This window comes from Lolium rigidum, chromosome 3 (genome assembly GCF_022539505.1).
Source record: "Lolium rigidum isolate FL_2022 chromosome 3, APGP_CSIRO_Lrig_0.1, whole genome shotgun sequence".
In the NCBI taxonomy this organism is placed as follows: Eukaryota; Viridiplantae; Streptophyta; class Magnoliopsida; order Poales; family Poaceae; genus Lolium; species Lolium rigidum.
The window spans coordinates 261,338,019-261,346,651 of record NC_061510.1 but is presented as its reverse complement, the minus strand read 5'-3'; the positions used below and the strand labels follow the sequence as shown (position 1 = coordinate 261,346,651).

General features: G+C 52.2%; 1 pseudogene; it reads right to left on the bottom strand.

The window, feature by feature from the left end:
* Positions 1-1,751: 1,751 nt before the first annotated feature.
* LOC124696446 lies at positions 1,752-8,615 on the bottom strand (annotated as a pseudogene).
* Between the last annotated feature and the right edge of the window lie 18 nt (positions 8,616-8,633).

Below are 8,633 nucleotides of genomic sequence, written 5' to 3'. Positions count from 1 at the left end.
GCTTGTTCGTTACTTAGTAGATCCGATCTCGTTATAGTTGCTCCTTGTTCCGCAAGGATTAGTTTAATATCCGCATGATTAGGCCTTATGCTGGGGTCGGACGATCCGGTAGTGCGTTAGGTGTTGTTTACCGTTCTCGCAAGGGATGTTCCGGGAATTGACCTAGTGTTGGTTTTTAGGCCTCTTGTAGGGGTAGTTTTCATCATTTTTCGTATCTGCTAGGCCCAACTACGCGTAGGATGTTCCGGTTATGCGGTGAAAACCCTAAACTGTCGTAGATCGTTTTAGCTTTGTTTTGATCAAGCAGGATCCCCATGTCATTGCAAATCCAACGTGAACCATGGGGCGATCGGCTCTTTGAGCCGATCCACAGGGAAACCTGAGAGCCGAGAGGGCTCGTATTTAATGTTTACGTGTCTACCATGCAGGAAACTCGAAGCAATCTAACACCTTCCTGATCGGGTCTAGGTCAGGTGGCACGCCCTAGCAACCGCCAGGACGTGGGCCGGAAAACTTGCGGGACGACGCGAGGTGCCGGGGTCCACTAAGCGGCCTTGGGAGCCTCCCGGCTCTTCGTGTTGCTTAACCACCGCTCGCCGGTGGGTTTTGGCGGGTAACACATTCCGGCACGCCCGGTGGGACCATCTTCCGCAACATCCACGTCAACACCCGCATCCGAGATGGCGAGAAGAACCGATCAAGTACGAGGAGCTCCTCGCGAGCATAAGAAGAAGTACGATGAGCTGAAGGCCATCTGTGAAGCCGAACTCATCGGCTCCTTTGAGAAGACCCGGTCGCACGGCATCAGGTTCAAAGGATTCACACCCCAAGGCGTACTCGAGGGTTTGGATCTGTCTCTCCCCTCAGAGGAACGTACCAGAGCCCTGCGACAGGAAATCAACTACGTTGTGGCCCATTCGCTACATCGGCATTCTGAGAGCCTGGTGAACACTTTGGAGCGCGTTGCGCTTCATGTGGTGCAGGAAATCATGAAGCATCAGTACTCCCCCTCAGGACCTGTTCTAGGAACTCACCAGGGAGAGATGCAACTCCACACCAGCCACCATTGCCGTACGCGATGGAAGCTCCACAGCAACAAGGTTCACCGGCATACGTCGTCTACAAGGTTGGAGGTGATCCTGGCGACTACCAGTTCTTATATGAGCCGCCCAAGGAGATCCCACACGGATACGTGTGCACATACGTGCCGGACCGCAACAACTCGGACACAAGCAATCCAAACTTCGGCAGGAGGAATTGCCGGAGCGAGGAGCGATTGTTACGGCGAGAGGGACGGGCTGGAACGAGCGGGGAGTTTGGGAGCGGACGCCGAGAAGCGTGCGTGGCTAACTAAATATGCCACCGCACCAAGCCATGAAAGCTCAACCGCTACGGCTTCCGCCGTGGATCGGATCGGTGCGGTCTTGAGAGACCGGTTCGGTATCCCGCCGAAGAAGAAAATAATCGGCTATTCCAAGCCGTATCCCAATGAGTTTGACCTGATCCCGCTACCACCTAAGTATCGGCTCCCTGACTTCACAAAATTCAGTGGATCAGAAGGCTCTAGTTCAATTGAACACGTGAGCCGATACTTGGCCCAGCTGGGCATGGTTTCAGCATCGGATCAGCTACGTGTGAGGTTCTTTGCGCAATCTCTCACCGGTCCGGCTTTTGGATGGTACACCTCGCTGCAGCCAAATTCAGTTCGATCATGGAAGCAGCTGGAAGAGCAGTTTCACACACTATATCATTCAGAAGCCACTGAAGTTGGCATTGCCGAACTGACCCAGGTTCGGCAAAGGCGGGGAGAGACGGTGTCTGAATATATTCAGCGTTTCAGAACTGTCAAGAACCGATGTTATTCGGTTCATTTATCTGAGAAAGAAGCAGTCGAGCTGGCCGTGGCAGGACTCGGAGCGCCATTCAAGGATCTGACGTTCCAAGTGGAGTACAATTCGCTGGCGCACATGGTCCAGAGACTAACTTCGTATGAACAGCGCCACCCAGAACTGTACCAAGAAGTACAAGCGCACGATAAGCCTGGTTGATGCTGATGAGAATGAAGATTCTGCGGAAGATCAGGAAGTCGCGGTGGCTGAATGGGCTCGGACGGCAGTGCGTGTGTCCTGCAAATGGGTGAATCCACCAGGGCCTCCCAGAGGGTTTGACTTTGATGTGAGCAAAGCTGAGCAGATTTTTGATCTGCAGCCACAGCCCCACGGCCAGCCTCTCACGGTGCGCCCTCAGGCTCTCGGCGCGCGACTCCTCGTCAACGTCATGCAGCTGCGTGCCGTCCCCGGTGACGGCACCAGGGATGTACCCGAGCTGTTCCATCATCTTCCTCTCCACGTCGCAAAGCATGAGGCGGAGGTCTGTGATGCGTGGGTGCATGTCATCGCCGCCACCATAAAAGAAGTGTGCCTCTTTGCCGACCTCCACCCAGCCGCACCCGCCCCGCTTCTTGAGGCCCCGGCGCCGCATGGTTTCGCGCACCCGCCGGCACTCGCGCCACTCCCCGGCCTCCGCGAAAATGTTCGACGAGCATCACGTAGTTTGCCGGGTTGTCGCCATCCATGGCTAGGAGGGTGTCGCCCACCTCCTCGCCCACGGCGACGTTCTTGTGCACCCTACAGGCCCCGAGCAGCGTTTGCCACACACCAACGGTTGGCGCCATCGGCATTGTCGCGATGAGGTCCTTGGCCTCGCCAAGCTCTCCACACTACAAGAAATCTGCCATAAGTTGACAAAAATAAGGTGTCACTGAAACGTCACTAATGGCTACTTGTGACGTTACGGTGACGCTTTTCAAAACGTCGAAAGCCGGGAGTCGCAGCAGTGATCGCTAAGACGTTCCACTTGAAAACGTCGTAGAGCTTTGTGACGTTTTAAAATGTCACTGACGGCATGACATTCTCAAAACGTCATGGGCACTCGCCCCGAGTCCAGCCGTGGCGGTCCTACGTGGCAAAATTATGACGAAACCAAAACGTCTTAATTCGAAATCAGCCCGGTCCAATTCCGTATTCTACATGGGCCGAGCCCAATAATTCCAGCCTTTTACCGTAAGAATTGGCCTTTGTTTTGGTCCATTTCTGTTTTGGGCCTTAGCCTTTTTGCACCCTTTTTCTATTTTGGGCCTCATCATTTTTACAGACCTTTCTCTATTTGGGCCTTAGCCTTTTACGATCCATTTATTCTTGGGTTGGTCAGGTTTATATTAACAAGATTAGACAATATATAAACATCAACACATGAATACATGAAATCGGATATATATACAAGAAAGACACCGACAACATGATTCATATTCATATCATACGTAAAACATCCATCGCAAGACCAAGCAAGTATCATACGGACAACAGATTCATATTCATATTCATATCATGGAGCAAGCAAGCATCGCACCGAGCAGTATCCCAACTATCCACCCGTGGGTTTGGGTGAACCCCAATCATCACATGTCGGTGCTTCGTGCTCCCGCTCGCATGACCGACATCCCTGGTCACTGAGCTTGTCGCTGGCCACCATGCACCTGCTCGCCCATTTTCAAGTTAGATTATCTTTAGCTAACTTTGGTGATACATAAACAAGATAAGACATCGACTCAAAGATGAAAGAAATGTAATGCAAAATCCGAGCCGGGGAAACAACAAGTACTTCGATAAGACATCGACTCAAAGATGAAAGAAAACAGCTTGCATCAAGTTCCGGATTAAGTTACGGTGGACAAAGTACTTCGGCAGCATCAAGTGCAATGAATTAACGAGCAAGAGCACTAACCGAGCAAGCAAAGGTAGGCATGGTGTAGTTTGGTGTCTGCAGTAATGTCAAGATATAGATGATAAACATATAATTTTAGTAGAAAGTCATTTTGTCCCGATATAGAATATAAAACTCGCAGTACTATCATGATACTTCATGGTTAATATCAATCTTAAATGTACGAGATACATGGCTCCTCAACTCGAGTAAAAGGGAAAAATACGATATAGCATGTGCAATAAATGACGCATTTCAAACTCCTCACGGGATCAATCCTAGTATACAAAGGGGGCGCCGGGAGCATCGGACGAGTGCATTACCAAACTCCGTGTGCTCGGGTATTCTCCGCATCGGTCCGCCCCTGCAGCTTCTCCAGCTCGGCCAAGTATCCGTCCTCCGGGTCCACGTACCACCGGATGCATCAGATCACAATTAGTACACGATATAATTCTTGACATTTCTCTCAAATTCGGTAAAGCCCATCATATGTCAGACCTCACTAACAATCAGACACTACATATTAAACTGCGCTATGTATTCTCGTCCTATGTTCTTCACAATACTATCTAGCAGATATAAAGACGGCAATGTCTATTCGGCGGGCACTCGCAAGCATTGCGGAATGATTCCTCGTCACGCAAAGGAACCTTAGGTGTAGAAATACGTAACAGAATGTTTGCTTTTAGGTTAGTTAGTTGTCAAGTTGGTTCCACTAGCAGGGCTGGCACGGCGGCACGCCGCGCCTTTCTTGTAGACATGAGCCGAAGAACAAAAGGTATTTATGTTGCGAGCTAGAGTGGGCATTTGGCTAAGTGTAGTGTGTGGATATATTCAGAGCTAAGTACATCACTATTTTGTACGGTGAGCTGCTGCAATCACGAGGAGAGCGTAACGAGTACGTAAGTGCATCGACGCATCATGACAGGGACTTAACAGAGTGCAAGAGTCGGTAGTCTTGTATAGGACTGGCAGGAAGTTCTTTGCATAAGGACAGATAAGGTGGATAACATATTAACATAATAGCTAACATGACAATCTCAAGGTGGATTTCTTTGCCGATGCAGTGACTACGGCAGCAGACAAAACACAAAATTCTATAGGTGGGTCTTCAGGATAGGTGGCAGTTGGTGACGCCGTTTCTATTGCAAAGGAAATTGCTTAGCACCATTGATAGCTATTTTACTATAGACCATCCAGCTGATTCTGCAGTTGTTTTTCCCTTTTTACCTGATCAAAGGCGATGGCTCATTTGGGGGAAACAATTCCTTGGTTTGCTTCTTCTTTCCGTGAGGTGAACTGTCAACAGATGAAAATGTATGCACAGTGGTGCAATGCATTGTCGTTTTATTTTCTGGTCAGGTTCTCATTGGCCCGAAAAGAGATACAAATAAGTAGTCAATGTGGGAATTAGAGTGGGGATTTTACCAAGCAAAAATGCTAAATCTAATTGCAAAAACTGCCCTTATGCACAGGGAAACAGGGCCACTCGCAACTCTGCAAAATCGCGCTCCATGTATGCGAGGCAAAATTAGTAGATAACCGAAAACTATCTATGCAGTTCGTGAGTAGATGCTAGAAAAAACTTATTATAACTTTATTTCAAGAAATGTACACCACACTCATCACTATAATAGTGAAGTTTGTTTAGGCGAATGGTAGCACAATTCGAATCTTGTCATGCTAAAGAATGCCAAACAAAAGTATAGTAGTTATTTAATATTGCTTACTGTGTGTCTTCTTCAAGATTATAAAAAAAGTTGTTTCTAACATTCTACTTGAGCCTGCACCTATTTCACGACATAATAAGACATGCAGTTTCACAGAATAAAATCCCGTACATAAAGTATTCTAGGAACCTGTCTGTCATCAATTCATCATAACAAACTTCTGCGGTGTCAATTTTAGTTCAGTTTCAGCCTATCAACAATTCCTAGCCAAAATATGCACAATCATCTAAACTGCTAGGCGAATGAGGTAAATAATAATGTTTAAGTGCAGCTTAAAAGGGAGGAGGGTATGGCGTTACCTTCCGGGACTTCTTCTCGCGCACCATGTACCTGGTCCTGGACACCTCCGACAGCCACTGCCCTGGATAGATCATCTGCACAAACACACACGCACAAGCAAATCATGTCAGTTTCATATCAACTAATAATGCAAGAAAGAAAAATGGGGCGAGTATTTCAGTGACAGTGACTGATTCCATACGCTGACATTCTTCTCGACGGCCTTGGGGCGCACGGGCAGCTTGGTGCCCTTCATGGCCAGGAAGTCCTCCTCCTTCTCCTTGCGAGACAGCTGCGTCTGGATCCGCGGCAGCTCCGGCCGAGCCGCCGCCACCAGCTTCTGCAGCTCCGTCGGCTGCTGCTGAGCCTGCGGCTTCTGCTGCTGCCTGGGCGACTCGGGGGCGGCCGGCGCCTTTCCCTTCTCCTTTTCTGTAGCACGATGCGGCCTGGCCGGCGGCTGCTGCTGCGGCTGATTCTCGGCCTTGACCACCACCGCCGCCGGCTGCTGCTGCTTCTGCTGCTGCTCGGCGCTGGCGCGAGCCTCCTCCGCGGATCTGATCATCACCATCATAGCGATTAGCGAGCGTCAAACACTTGAGAGCGACGCCACCAAAACTAATCGGAAAGTTTTGTCTCCGATTCGTTGATCGCTTGGTTGGGGGTAAAGGCTGGGTGGGGGTTAGCAGCAACTGAACAATCTATGTGTCTCGTCGGCACATAACAACTCAACCCGACGGCGGTGGAAAGAATGGTGGACGCGGCAGCGGCGGCGAAGGGATATGCCCAGCCCGGAGCATAAACAAACACGGCGGAGGCCATGGGGAAGGGGGATCTAGGGTTTCGGTGGATGGGGAAGGGGAGCGCCGCGGCGGGCTAGGGTTTGGGATGGTGGCGACGAGGGCGAGGAGGAGTTGGCCGGGATCTAGGCCGGAGAGCAGCGGCGGCGGAAGGAACATGGACATGAGGTCTGGCCGGGATCTAGGGTTTGGAGTGGTCTGGCCGGCGCGGGTCGGTCGACTTTGTTGGGTCGGTCCAAAAGTTTTCGGCGCGTGTGGCCCAAAAGTTTTCGGCGCGAATGGGAAAATCCCGGGTGGCAATTTCGGTTCTGTTTGGTGCGTTGGATGCTTCGGACGGTTGAGATCCAAGTCTTGGGCTGATCCTTGGTAGGTTGTTTCCTGTCTTCTGATTGGCTAATTTTTTTGGCATGCTAATGACGTTGTTGATTTGTCGCAATCGGCAGTGGAAAAACGTTCGTAGGCCACTTAATTTTGCTAATGACGTTTTGACCTAAATTGCCAATGACGTTTTTGCCCAATAACGTCACGATTTTCTAGGGTTTTGCCCCCCTCGAGTGGCCAAGGACGGTCAAAGCTAGGAACGTCATAAAGCTATGACATTTTGATTTCCGATCATAAAAAAACGTCATATTATGGCAGATTTCTTGTAGTGCCGGCACGGCCAAGCGGATCGACCATGCACGCGTAGTGTTCTCGCTCTCGATCTCGGCTCGCCGGTCTTGACGGATTATCGAGAAGTACTGGCGGCATTCTTCAACAAGGCCAGAGTGGCTGCACGCGGACAGGAGGGCGAGATAGGCCACCTCGTCGGGCTCGATGCCTTCAGCTCTCATTTCCTCAAACATGTCGATGGCTTCACGGCCATGGCCATGCTTCCCGGGGCCATTGATCATTGTGGTCCATGAGACAACATTCCTTGCTACCGTCTCCCTGAACCGCCGCTCTGCCTCGTCGCTCAGCCCGCACTTGAGGTACATGTCGACCGGGGAGTTAGCCACCGACACATCCCGACCGGTCGGATCCTTGACCGTGTAGCAGTGCACTTGCCTCCCTTGCTCCACGAGAGCAAAATCTGCAAATACGCCAACGACACTGGACATGATATGCCCATCGGCTCGGACGCCGGAGCTCCAGAACCTGCCGAACAGCTCCAACGCTTCCTTCACCTGCCCCTCCTGCGCATGCCCGATGATCACCGTCGTCCACTGGATGGCATTCTTCTTTCCCAGTCGATCAACATCTGCATCGCCGCAGGCAGGTACCGGCATTTGACGTACACATCCAGGAGTGCGCCAGCAAGGATGGCGTTGGACGCTGTGGAGACCCCTCGGATCGCCATCGCCGCATGAACCTGCGCACCCTCGCGAGCCGCGCCAAGGGTGCTGCAAGCTTTCAGCAAGCTGGCAAAGGTGAACTCATCGGGCTGACCACCTTCCTCGTCTCGCCGTCGCTGCATCTCCCGGAAGACGAGCAACGCGTCCCTGCCATGCCCGGCGTGCGCGTATCCGGAGATCATGGCGTTCCAGGCCACGAGGTTCCTGAACGGCGCACCATCAAACACCCGCCGCGCGTCACTGACCCTTCCGCCCTTGGAGTACAGAAGCACCAGCGAGTTGGCGATGACGCCGTGCCCCTCGAACCCCATCCCGACGCATCCTCCGTGCACGCAAACGCCGGCGCCGGTGTCACCGACCACGCCGCACGCCTTCAAGGTCGCCGAGAGCGTGAACTCGTTTGGCGCGGCCTCCGAGAGGCGCCACATCGCCCCGAACAGCCGGAGGCACTCCCTGGCGCCCCCCTGCTGCAGGAAGCCCACCATGAGGGCCGTCCACGACACCACGTTCCTCTCGGGCATGCGGTCGAACACCTCGCGGGCCATGTCGAGCTTACCGCACTTGGCGTACATGTCGACCAGGTTGTTGCTCAGCATGGTGTCCGAGCCGAAGCCGAGCTTGAGCAGCGCGCCGTGGAGCTGCACGCCGCCGCGGATGGCCGCGCTCCTCGCGCTCGCCCGGAGGAGGTCCGCGAGCATCTTCCGCCGCTCCATTGGATTCGCGGTGAGGGT